The 13,308-nt window shown below is 47.5% G+C and overlaps 1 protein-coding gene across 1 annotated transcript in view; it reads right to left on the reverse strand.

Annotated features, from left to right (window-relative positions):
• Positions 1–13,308, reverse strand: part of LOC146074090 (dihydropyrimidinase-related protein 3) — a 229,658-nt gene that overhangs the window by 215,046 nt on the left and 1,304 nt on the right. The gene's annotated exons all lie outside the window — the stretch shown is intronic.

Raw genomic sequence — 13,308 nt, forward strand, 5'->3', positions numbered from 1 at the left:
CCAGTCCCAAGAGTGAAGGGAACGCCCCAGTCTGTCCATCCACCAGACTAAGGATTCCTTTGTCTCCTGAGATAGGAATAATCTATCTTGTTTCATGGTTTTCGCATTCCCTGACCAACAGGAAAGTATGTTCCATTGAAATGTCCTTGAATGAAACCTGGCAAACTGGAGCGTCTCGAACGTCGCCACCATTTTGCTGAGAAGTTTCACCCCCTGCCAAACTGTAGGCCTTGTTGCCTGCAAGATCATCAACAACAAGTGAGACTTGGGAAGATTTAGCAGTACTTGTGTATTATCACGGCACCCAGTAAGCAAATAGCTTAGTGGGGTATTTTGCGTAGGAAAAATCGCATTGCGTACTGATACGATGTCCATATTAATATCGCATGGCACCAAATGCGATGCGATATTGTATTGTACAAGCACCCATGTGATGAGATGTGATGGGTGCTTACTATGAGATTAGCTATGGCATTGTTTTGCGTCACCCCCAGTATCCACGTGTCCTCCAACCTTTTCATACCCCCACTAGCCACGTCGGCGTGGAGTTTATTTTATATAGTGTGGCGAGCGCAGAGAGCTACCGAGCCGGAAGCGTGGCGAGCGCAGCGAGCCCCGCGAGTGGACGCAGAATACATGTAAAGTAATCCGCTCCCCCTCGCTGCGCTCGCCACACTATATAAAATCAACTCCACGCCGACGTGGATAGTGGGGGTATGAAAAGGTCGGAGGACGCGTTCCGCCGCCGCTCACCACGCTTTGTGGTGACGTGGATAATGGGGGCATTTTCTGGACACATTCACACTCGTAATATCATACATCTGACACAGTAATGACCACGTGTGTTAACGAATAACTGGTATCATTTAGTGAATAATGAATGATGAAGAGAATATTAAAAACAGAAATGACAATAATCAGTAACAAAATGACAATGATAGCAGTCAATTAATAATAAGAACATTAACAATGAGAAAATAAGAATAATGAATTAAACAAGATAAAAGTAGAGTCAATCTGCCTTTGGGAGCAGCGTCAGTGCATGAAGTATGCGCTCAAATGGCTTATCTGCAGCCAAACTTTTACGCCATATAAATTCTTGTAAATACGACTCCAAATGATGACATGCTGTTCCCCGTTGCCACTTGTTCCGCCATTTGCAGGAGCCCCATAAGCGTTCAATCGTTTGTGTATACGCACCAGTATCAGGGTCTACAAAGTTGTATTTATGATTAACCCTGGCATGATGATATCCTGCCCACTCCAAATCGTCGGTGCTATATGCCCGCCAGCAATCACTATAAATGGTTGTGCCAGGCTCAATGTTTTCATGTATGGCGGACATTTGAGAGGCAGCGTTTGTGCACAACAGCTATGAAGCACTGTCCTGCTTTGCGTGAGATGCCTCCAAAAACCGATTCCTGAGGTAAAACATGGTCCACATTATATTTCCTTTTGACAAAAAGACTTTCGTCAACTTCCACAATCTGGCCCGGTCCACCAATACAGCGCTGTGGCTGTGCCAGCAGGTCCATGGTACAGGCCTCCCGCATCCAGGCATTGTACAGGACCACTATTTTATTGGACATTTTCAGCTCACGCTGACAGTATTCTATAGATGTCAGCTCCTCTGCCCAAGAATATATAAATTTGATCAGTCAGAAATGATAAGCGGCACACAGGGAAAAATATTTCACAGCATCCTCCTCTGTCTGAGGCAGCGTAAATAAGGTACTTGATGCAACCATCTCAAATGTAAATCACTGTAAATCACAAGGAAACACCAGCAGCTCTAAGGTACACTTCTAGTCACAACAGAATATCACCTCAGAGTGATTTCTGACAAGATCTGACAGGAATGACAGGGAGCGGGAAGGTTAAAAATCGCATCACATTGTACTATAACGTAATGCGTTGCGATTTCACTACGTTACCGTACGTAACAAAACTGGGCGCCGTGATAATACACAAGTACCGATTTAGCACCCATCCCATGTCCTGTAAGAACCGTGTCGCCACTGTCAGGTGTTCTTGAAGTCTTTCTTCTGATTCTGCTTTGAATAGCAGATCGTCTAAGGCCAGTATTCAATGCCTCTGATTCTCCATATTTTCTGGGGAATCAGGCAATTCCCCGGGTTTACAAGGAATTTTCTCACTGGAAAAACAATTTGCCCTATTCAATGGACACAATTCTCTGCAAATGAAGAGCGAATGTCTGGCGATTCTCTGTTTGTGATTCTCCGCGATTCGCCAGTGGTTTTTCAATGGGGTTTTTAGTGGAATTCGCCGAGAGTGTATTCAATGCTCAAGTGGAGAACTGCTTTCTCCAGTGATTTTCCCCGGATTCTCCATTTTACATTTGTCATCTTTTTCTGGAGAACTGGAATGTGATCTTTGAAAATAAAGCGTTTTTTATTTTTATTTTGGTGTCAAAAAATCAGATTTTTTTTTTCTGTGAAGGGGCATGCTATTTTTATTCATGTGCTTGCAGCACATGAATATATTTTAATATTTTTTTTTTTTTTTACACATTCACCAGCAGGGGGCCGAGCCGGGAGCCGCTCATTAATATTCATATATTCACTGCACACTCTCCCTAACACAGCCCCCTGCCAGCTCTGGGGGCTCTCCCTCTGTCCCCCACAGCCCTCCTTCACCCCCGCAGTGTCCGGCGCAGGCAGGGAGGCTTCCATCTCCCTGCCTGCAGCCATCCCCCAGCTCCCTGGCGGCATTCGACGGGGGGTTAAAATTCGCCGCCAGGGGCAGAGAGCCCCTGAGGCATTGAATATGGAGAACGGGCGGCTGCCCGGCGAATCTCCCTACAGGGAGAATTGGGGAGAAAGTGCAGCGAATCCTACACAGGATTCGCTGCAGCTCCCCAGAGCAGGCATTGAATACCTGCCTAAGTAGGGAATAATCACTATCCCTCTCAGTCTGAAGGCGGCTGCCATGACAGCCATCACCTTTGTGAAGACCCTTGGAGCTGTCACCAGACCAAAGGGTAGGGCGTGGAACTGTAAATGCGTCTCCCCTATCGCAAAGCGAAGTAAGGACTGATGTTCCTTGCATAGGGGCATATGCAGATACGCATCCTGAATATCCACTGATGCTAGATATTCCCCTGGCTCTATGCTGCAAAGCACTGAACGCAGAGACTCCATGCGGAAATGATCCACCCAAAGATGCTGATTTAAAGACTTTAAATTTAAAATGGGTCTGACAGACCCATCTGGTTTGGGGACCAAGACGAGGATTTAATAAAATCCTTTCCTTTGTTCCTCCTGACGAATCGGGACCACCACATCCTCCTCTCTGAGAGCCAATGATGCTGTACGTGCAGTACGTGAGCTGGTTTCCCTCGGCAAAGGAGTGGGGAGAAATCTCCGTGGGGGCCGCCCCTGAGATTTATTTGGTAACCCTTTCAGACAATGGAGAAAACCCAAGGGTCCGAAGTTGGAATATTCCATTTGTCCCAAAACTGCAGGAGGCGACCCCCCACTCTGATGCCAGAACGGGGAGTCTCCACCCCATCATGCAGAGGACTTATCCTCTCCTTTTAACACCTGTTTCTTGCTGAAGGCTCCAAACCTAGATTTGGAAGCTTTTCCTTTATTGGCTGGGAATCCACCTTTTCCTGCCTGTCCTCTGATGGATGCTCCACCCCAAAAGAATAAGCGAAAGGAAGGCTTAAAAACTCCAAACTTCAACCCTGAAGCTTTAGCTGTGGTAGGAAGGAAGGTAGGTACTCTTACCCCCAGTGGCCTGCTTTATGATGGATTCTAGCTCAGAAACAAAAAGCAACTCCCCTTTAAAAGCCAGAGGCTCTAGGGATTTCTGAAGCAATAATGGGGCGGAGTGTGTAACCCACTCATTCAAATACTACTTTAAGGCATCCTTCCACTTTTCGGTCGACGGGGTCCTTAAAGGACGCCCCACCCTGCACCGGCAAAGCAGTGGCCTTAGACAATCTAGCTACAGGAGCATCCACTAAAGGAACCTTTTCCCACAATTTCACATGCTCTTCAGGCATGGGGTACATGTTTGCAAACCTCTTCGACATAGTCACTTTCCTATCTGGAACTTTCCAAGCTTCCCCCAACAAGGAAACCATGCCTTCATCTGAAGGGAACGTCACAGAATCTCTATGCATTCTTTTATGTTTTATTATTTATGTGCCTGCACCTTGTCCTCCTCTGACAAGTCTAATGCCTGTTTCACAGCAAGGATTAAGTCCTCAATACCCGGGACAGAAGCATCAGCCTCTTCCCTCTGATCCCAACTTAAATCCTCTTCACACACACCATCATCATCTGAATCCAAATTTAACAGAGGAAGTGTAGCTGGAGGAAGGACTCTCAGAAGGTTTTGCAAATTTCTCCATAAGGGAGTTCATCCTATGAATTCATCCATTCTGCATGACCTGCAAAAACACTGGGCCCCCCCTGCGAGGGGGCAATAGAGCCCATAGATGTTTGAGAGGAAGAAATAGGGCCAAAAACCTTCACTAAGTTATCCCTTTGCCTATTTAAAGCCTCAACCAAGGCATTCATAGACCTCCCCAAAGCAGCAGCCCATGCAGGTTCCGGTTGCTCAGGCCTCTGGGCTTGCGCTCCACTGGGCACAGACTCACAAGCAGGGCACAACTCCCTTTGGTCCATCTGCTCACATGTTAAATTTAACCCCGCAAAATCTGCAGTCCAATAACATGTCCCGCGCCCCCCCCCACCCCACGGCAGCAGCATCACACCCGTCAGTCATAATAAGCCCACAGTACACAATGTCAGGCAAAGCACAGAGTAATGTAGCAGTGTACTTATGTCTGCTTCTTGCTGCCAGTGACCTCAGCATCAGCGGGGGTAGCGCTTTTCAGGAGAAACTTCACCTCTGTACTGTGAAGGAAGAACCAGGTTTCAGCTACGCAGTATGGAGAGAAATGGCGCCAGCACACAGAGCAGGAAGAGACCAAGTCTCTGCTTCAGTGGGGTAAGGTAGCCAGTTTGGCGCCTTTCCCCCTTTAGCCGCTCCCACAAGTGTTTCTCCTCACCTCTAGTGCCTCCCCTTCTCTCCGGGATCACTTTGAGTTGTCCAGCTGCGCTGGACACCTGTAATAGACTTCACCTCCCTGGTGGGATTTCAGTCTATAAGCCCAATCCAAGATGGCGCCCGCCATCGCGGGAGGTTCATCCCCCACGGCCCCTCTTCCATTATGAGGTTAAGCGCTGTGCAGTGGGCGCAGACAGCGTACCCCTGCACACAGAGAGCTGACAGGATGCGCTTCTGTCAGCCTCTGCTGCGCTCTCAGTGTGCGGCGCTTCTGTCAGAAGCAGCACACTGGAAAAAAACCTGCACTAACTACTAAGTTAATAAAATAATAAAAACCTAACTATTCTTACTTAAAAATCCACAGGAAAACTGAGCATAGCACCCACTCCTAGTGTTCCCGCTAGGCTTATTTCACAGGGCGCTGCGCCCTGCCCCTTTAAAAGCCGGCGATTTCCGCCCTGCCCGTTTTTGCCCGCCCTGCACAGTTAATAGCCACTTTCCGGCCGGCCAATAAGAGACGAGGACCGACCGCTCATCCCCCCGCAGGACCGCTGTGTTTTGCCCAAATCAACAATGGCCGCTGCCCATGTGCAGGTGCATACAGCTCCTCCAGCGGTGAAGTGTATGTTACAGGATGTGGGGGGTAACGCTGCGGCTTACGTGCATGGTGGGGGACCAGTGGCAGATTGCCGGTTGGCAGCCATTGGGCCCGCCTGGGGGGGTTCTGCTGGGCCGACAGACATCGCCCCAAACCGCTCTGCTTCCCCAAGTGACAACGGTCACAGCCGCCTGTACAGCAGAGCAAGCACAGGATGTGACCGCTGACTACTCTGTGGAACTATGTGGAGGCGGAGTCCGCGCAGCTGCAGCCTGTGCTAGAAGAGGATGGGACGCTGATGCACCTAGCACGGGAGAGAGGGCAGGAGCCAGGAGGTGAATACTACTTTGCTTCCTTTGTCTGCTGTGTCCACCTGCCTGACGCCTGCACCACCACCCACAGCCTGCCTCCCACCAACACCTCCGCCCACCAGCCTTCTCCCTGAGTTTTTATCGTGCATGTAGCATGTTGCAAGTATTCTTTTGTTTTCTAAATTTATATATAAGTTATGAAGGTTAAAGTGTGATAGGGGGACGGGGATATGCAGGGGGACAATCTGACAGAGAGGTTGAGGTGTGACAGAGGGAGGTGCAGGTGTGACATAGAGGTGCAGGTAATAGGGATGGAGAGGTACAGCAGGACGGAGAGGTGCAGAGTTACCAGGGGGTCTGGGAGGTGCAGGTGTGATTGAGAGACTGGGAGGTGCGGGTGTGATGGGGACTGGGAGGTGCGGGTGTGACAGGGGGATGAGGAGGAGCAGGTGTGACAGGGCGGAGAGGTGCAGTGGTGAAAGGGGGATGGGGATGTAGGTGTGACAGGAGGCTCTCCCTCAGTGGTGAAAGGGGGATGGGGAGGTGCAATTGTGACGGGGATGGGGAGGTGCAGGTGTGACAGGGCCGAGAAGTGCAGTGGTGAAAGGGGGACGGGGAGGTGCAGGTGTGACAGGGATGAGGAGGTGCGGGTGTGACAGGGTGGGGAGGTGCAGGTGTGACTGGGTTGAGGTGGAATGGGTGTGACAGGGGAGAAGAGGTGCAGGTGTGACGGGGATGAGTAAGTGCGAGTGTGACAGAGTGGGGAGAGGTGCAGTGGTGACAGGGGGACTGGGAGGTGCGGGTGTGACGGGGATGAGGAGGTGGGGAGAGGTGCAGGTGTGACAGGGGGATGAGGAGGTGCAGGTGTGACAGGGGAAGGAGAGTTGCAGTGCTGACAGGGGCATGGAGAGGTACAGCGCAGTGGTGCAGTGGCGACAGGGAGAGGGCTAGGTGCAGTGATGACAGGGAGATGGGGAGGTACAGGTGTGACAGGGACATGGGGAGTAGCAGGGGTACCCAGGGGATGGAGGGGTGCAAGTGTGATAGTGGGACGGGGAGGTGCAGGGAAGAAGGGAGTGAGAAATGCAGGGGTGACAGACCAAAGTAGAGTTGCAGGAAATGAGGGACTATTTAAATGGATATCACATTACCTTAGGGCCACCTTGGTCCTCCAGAACCTTAATCTGGCTCTGTCATATCTGTGTGGGCTGGGCTGTCCACCGCCGGGAGCTGCTACAGGATGGGTGTATGCTGACCCTGGGCACTGTTATGTAGCGCCAGCCGAGGGACCGGAAGCACAGCTGCTAGTTGAACAAGCACAGAGGTATCCCAGGAATCTAAACTCCCTCTGGGAGTGCAGTAAAACAGAGCATTCTGCCCACAAGCAGCCTAGTGACTACAGTGGGGTTAATCTGTTCAATTATTCAGTGTCATCAGAAGACACCTCCACCCCCCCCCCCCCACCCACCCAACTGACCCTAACCTACACCTTCCTCACCCTTCTACCCTAAATATACACCCCCCCCCCCCCCTTAAGGTGCGTACACACGTACAGATTTTCTGTCTGATCTATCTGGTGGGAACAAAAACCTAGAAATGTATGGGAGCATATGACGATCAAAAATTTCCACCCAAACGCAGGAAAACAGAAAAAAAAATATGCTTTGATAAATTTGTAATATCAGAATGATTAAACAATTTGTCTGACTGATCACTGTCTGTTTTCAAGTGTTTGGGAACAATTTTTTGATTGTCAGTTGTTCCCATACATTTCCAGGTTTTTGTTCCCACCAGATAGATCAGACAGAAAATCTGTACATGTGTATGCACCTTTAGCCTAACCCTGACTATAAGCGACTAAACTCAGCAATATGGAATATGGTCGCTGAGCGACCATATTTCCAGCGATTGTAGGGTGCGCGCTCCCGTTTTCAGCCCCCTAATGGTTGCTGGTCGGAGGAGCATGCTCCTCCAACCAGAGACTTCCCCTGCCTCTTCTCTCGGCAGTGTGTCTTTTTCATCAGTGACCATCTCTGGTCGCTGATGAAAACGGGACACTGAGCAACATGATTGCTGAGCAATACATTGCTAGTAATATATTGCCAGAGATCATATTGCTCCGTGTGTACACAGCTTTAAATGCACTGCCGACAGCCAATCAGAGCATGGGTGCCAGAAGCCGGGGTCAGAGTTTGGATACCAGGCTCAGGAGCTGGGGCCATATTTCAAATGGCAGCTGGGTGGTCATGCAGTGATGGGAGAAAAGTGATCTCGGCTTCTCCTCTCAATAAGGAGACCGCAGCAGAAGAGACCAGGCCGGGGCGGTGAGTGTTACAGGGAAACTGCATATGTGTCACTGCTGGGGGGCATGATACCCGTGTCACTGCTGGGGGGCATGATACCCGTGTCACTGCTGGGGGGCATGATACCCGTGTTACTGCTGGGGGGCATGATACCCGTGTCACTGCTGGGGGGCATGATACCCGTGTCACTGCTGGGTGCATTTTGTGCAGGGCACTACTGTAGGCATTTCCTCTAGGGCACTACTGTGTGTGTGGGGGAAATGCCCTCCCGATTGAAAAATGTGCCCTGCTCAGTAGTCAGCACCCTGCCCTAAAAAAATCCTAGAGTGAACACTACACTCCTGTGGGCACCTAAAACGAACTGAAGCATGATGGGATGCAGAAGGGAGGAGCCTGCGTCCAAAGACTTCAGCATAGGTGCCTTGGCTCCTGCGGACTCTCCTACATCTCAAGGGGCCTTATTTTGGTTCATTCTTTCTGACAAAATCCTTCTTAGATGGGCAAAACCATGTGCACTGCAGGTGGTACAGATGTAACATGTGCAGAGAGAATTAGATTTGGGTGGGGTTTTACTTCAAAGTGAGATCTATATTGCAGTGTAAAAATAAAGCAGTCAGTATTTTCCCTGCACAGAAACAAAATAACTCACCCAAATCTATATCTCTCTGCACATGTTACATCTGCCCCCCTGCAGTGCACATGGTTTTGTCCATCTAAGAAGGATTTTGTCAGAAAGAATGAACCAAAATAAGGCCCAAGGTTAGCTGCGTCACCAGGATGGAGGAAAGAGAAATTATAGAATCTAATTGGTTGCTATGGGCAACATCTCCTCTTTTTCTTTTTAGAAGCTTTAGTAAATGTACCTTATGTTGCCAACAAAACACACCAAACCTAAATATCACAGGCAAAAATATGACATAAGTTATGGAGTAAACAAAAATTGGTACTTCTGTAGTTTCACGGCGCCGGAAGGAACAGAAACTTGGCAGCCTGCCAGAGGCTCGCGTGCCGCTCTAGCTAAAGTGTTATAGTGTAACGTGATGTAGCGTAGCGCTGCGCGCGTGCCACTCTAGTTGAAATGTAATGAAGTGTAAAAAGGAGACAAACAGGGCTAAACGGGGCTTATAAATCGCACACCCCGGCACACCGCCACCACAGGGGGTGTCCGGAATCTAGACGCTAACTAATATTGTGAATTTGAGATGCTTTTAGCGTCTCAATTCACACTCCCGGCACTTCGGCTTAGACGCGCGCGGACAACGTTACGTAGTCAGTCAGAGAGCTATGCAGTTTGCGTAGTCAGTCAGCTGAAAATTTCATCTTTACTGTCTCAGGTGTGTGAGTGTGCAGGTGTGAATGTGTTCCTGAATCAGCCTCACTATCCACGCCGACCCGAAGTGTGGCGAGCGCAGCGAGCCCCGCGAGGGGCGGCGGTATGCGTCCTACGACCTTTTCATACCCCCACTATCCACGTCGGCGTGGAGTTGAGAATAGATTAGTGTGGCGAGCGCAGCGAGCCCGAAGCGTGGCGAGCCCCGCGAGGGGACGCGGATACCTTCACAGCTGTGAAGGTATCCGCGTCCCCTCGCTGCGCTCGCCACACTAATCTATTCTCAACTCCACGCCGACGTGGATAGTGGGGGTATGAAAAGGTCGTAGGACGCGTACCGCCGCCGCTCGCCACGCCTCGGGTGGGCGTGGATAGTGGGATTTACACGGTCCACAGCTGTGGCGTCCACTAGTGGAACTGAGGGTGGGTTTCAATAGTGTTCCCCTAGGGCCACCTAAATTTAGATGATTTTGCGTCTAAATTTAGATGTACTCCTTCACCTTAATGTGACTCGAGATTCAGACGCAGTTGCGTCTGAATCTCGCATACAGTTTAGAAGCCCCGGCATCGCTGTGCCGGGGTGTCCACTTTAACATACCCCCGTTGTCATCGGTGCCCAGGCGCTGCCTATTTCACTGTGGAACTACAAGTGCCACAGTGACATTGACCTGTCAGCGCCTGGGCAGCGCTGCTGCTGCTGGCCGGCCGCTACGCTGTTTACGTACAGCTAGAGCGGCACAAGCTCAGTCAGACAGAGCTAGAGCGGCACGCGCACAGTGAAACAGAGCCTCTTGCAGGCTGCCAAGTTTCTGTTACAGACTGTGCGCGCGGTGGCGCCGTGAAACTACAGAAGTACCCAAAAATTATAAGGAAGTACTTGCCATGACTCTTAATAGTACCCTTCAACTGGCCAACTGCCACTTGAATTCACATCATAGAGGCTCACTAAGGACAGCAACTGTATATTATAAATGATGTGCATTGTTGCGTGGCTATACAGAAATAAAAAACTATTTGGCTAGACTAGAGGATTAAACAAGACTGTCATCACAGAATACATGTCAGCGTCCAATCAAGGAACAGCAGAAAAACAGTTACATTTGAGCTCATTGAGCATAACATTTAGCATGTCACTCAATGAGGGAAATTTACTATGATGCGAGTTCTACTTCAGATGGGACCAATCAGATACTATTATCTTATTATCTTCTAGAAGGTGCTAGATAAATAGGAATTTGATTATGATTGGTTGCCCATAGCAACATCCCACCTGAAATAGAACTCACATCTTAGTAAATCTCCCCCAATGTGTTAAAAAAGTTATTTGCACTATCTAGTAGATACTGTAGCATTACTGACTGCATAATAAGCCTATAATATCTAAACTGTATATCTAATTAACATCAATCTATATAAAAACCCAAATTAGACCTAGAAACCATTATTATTTAAACACGCTATAATCCTACTGCTAAACAAATAACGCATGCTAAAATGACAAATTAATTTGGGATGAAAATTAAAAAAAAAAAAATATATATATATATATATATATATATATATATATAGACGTCGTATGGGCTCCGGCACTCCCGCTGCCCGCCCCCCGTGGGGGTATCTTGCTCCCGTGCCCTCCTGAGGACCGCGGTCCTAGCATATATCCACAAACAAATGAGGCGGCACTCAGAGACTTCTTAGCATGTGGAAGCAGTGATTGCGCTTCTTAAAGTGCCAGATGCTTAGGTATCTGACACTATTTCTCCACTTTATTCAACAACAGCGTGCATCTACGTTAGATGCACGCTGTTGTTGAATACACTGCTTCCACATGCTAAGAAGTCTCCGAGTGCCGCCTCATTTGTTTGTGGATATATATATATATATATACATATATATATATATATATATACACACACACATATATATATATATATATATATATATATATATATATATATATATATATATATATATATACACACACACATATATATATATATATATATATATATATATATATATATATATATATACATACATACATACATACACACACACACACACACACACACAGAGAGTCCGGTCAATTTGCGCAAATGATCCCTTAAAAATGGAGATCTGTCCATATATTGGTTGATCATGCAGTGCAGCTGTATTCTGGCGAGAGGTAACACCAAAACCTCAAGAAGTAGTACATGCAGAAGAAAAAAACCAGAGAGCGCACGAGGTGATTATAAACGTAAAGAGTACTTTTACTGTAATAATATAGTCACATACATGTAAGGTTTAAAATGGCAGGTATGCAGATATGCAGAGGTATATTAACCCGAAGAAGCAGGTCAGGCATCCACACGCCGATATGGATAGTGCGGCAGCAGCTGAGGACTCCAAGCCAAAACCAAGACAGATCAGTAGACGATCACAGCGTCAACACGTCATCAAGGACCGCTCCAATGCATTTCGTCATCGAATGACTTAGTCAGGAATGGGCTCAGGAACAGTAGCATGCAGCTGGAGTTCACCACTGTGGTGAACTCCAGCTGCATACTACTGCTCCTGAGCCCATTATTGTGGAAATTCTCTTCCAGCAAATGTCCCTAAAAACAACCTCATTGACTATGAGAAAAACTTTTTTCTGTCTCGAGTGATTGGGATATTCCCGAATATTATCTAGAATTGTTCATCTGTGGATACTACGGTATAGGACAACCATAGTGATATCAGATTTCAATTCTCGCCCCTGATGAAGTCATGATTATGACGAAACGCGTTGGGCCCTGTCACCATATGAACTGAACAACTAATAAGAGCTGTATTACATAGGACCCCAAACAGTTCATGTTTTCCAGTTCTCCTCACAGAATCACAAGTGAAATAATTAGCTCCCCCTTTGGTTCTTTTAAAATGTCAGAAAGTCATAAATACACCTGTGCTTCTGCTACAGCAGGTGACATGGAAACTAGTGAACTGTTTGGGCTACTGAGAACAGGTCTGCGCCTGCAGAGACCCACAAACTTTGGATTTATAAGTAACCTATAGTAAATGTAGGTTTAAGAGCATTCACATTTTCTCATTCAATAAACTTTCGTAGACTAATTAAATTTAAACTCATAATTTAAGTTTATAAACATGCGCAAAACCAGGGTTGCCTACCTGACCCTCTCCTTCAGGGAGAAAATGCTCTGTTCCTGGACTTCCCTAATAATGTCTGATTGCCACCACCTGTGGTGAGCTAGGTAATTGATAAGAAAGGTGATTCACCACAGGTGATGCCAATCATACATTACCAGGGAAGTCCAGGAACATAGCATTTTTTGGACCACAAGATCATTGAGAACTACTCTTTTTTGTGCACAGATGGAGCTTTGAAACATGCATTCATTACTTATATGAATAAGATAATAAATGACTGAGGACTATCACCCAGGCCTATTATACAGTACATACCATATTAACACTGTAAACCAGGACATTTAAGAATTATACAGGTTCTGAGGCGGAGTAAAATAAGGTGAAATGCAGACTTGATATCAATTAGCCACAGCCCAATCTAATTTATGATTGTCCTGGTTTAAAGTGATAGTATAATAAGCCTAGTTATAAATGAATGGAGACTTTAAATTGAGGTAATCCAAAAGACCACACCTATTCATTGGTTATTATGATCCACTTATGTTGAAAGCAAATGAATGAATCATATGAATACAAGGGATCTAGCTCACC

Source organism: Crinia signifera, chromosome 4 (assembly GCF_055691185.1).
Source record: "Crinia signifera chromosome 4, ASM5569118v1, whole genome shotgun sequence".
Classification (NCBI taxonomy): Eukaryota; Metazoa; Chordata; class Amphibia; order Anura; family Myobatrachidae; genus Crinia; species Crinia signifera.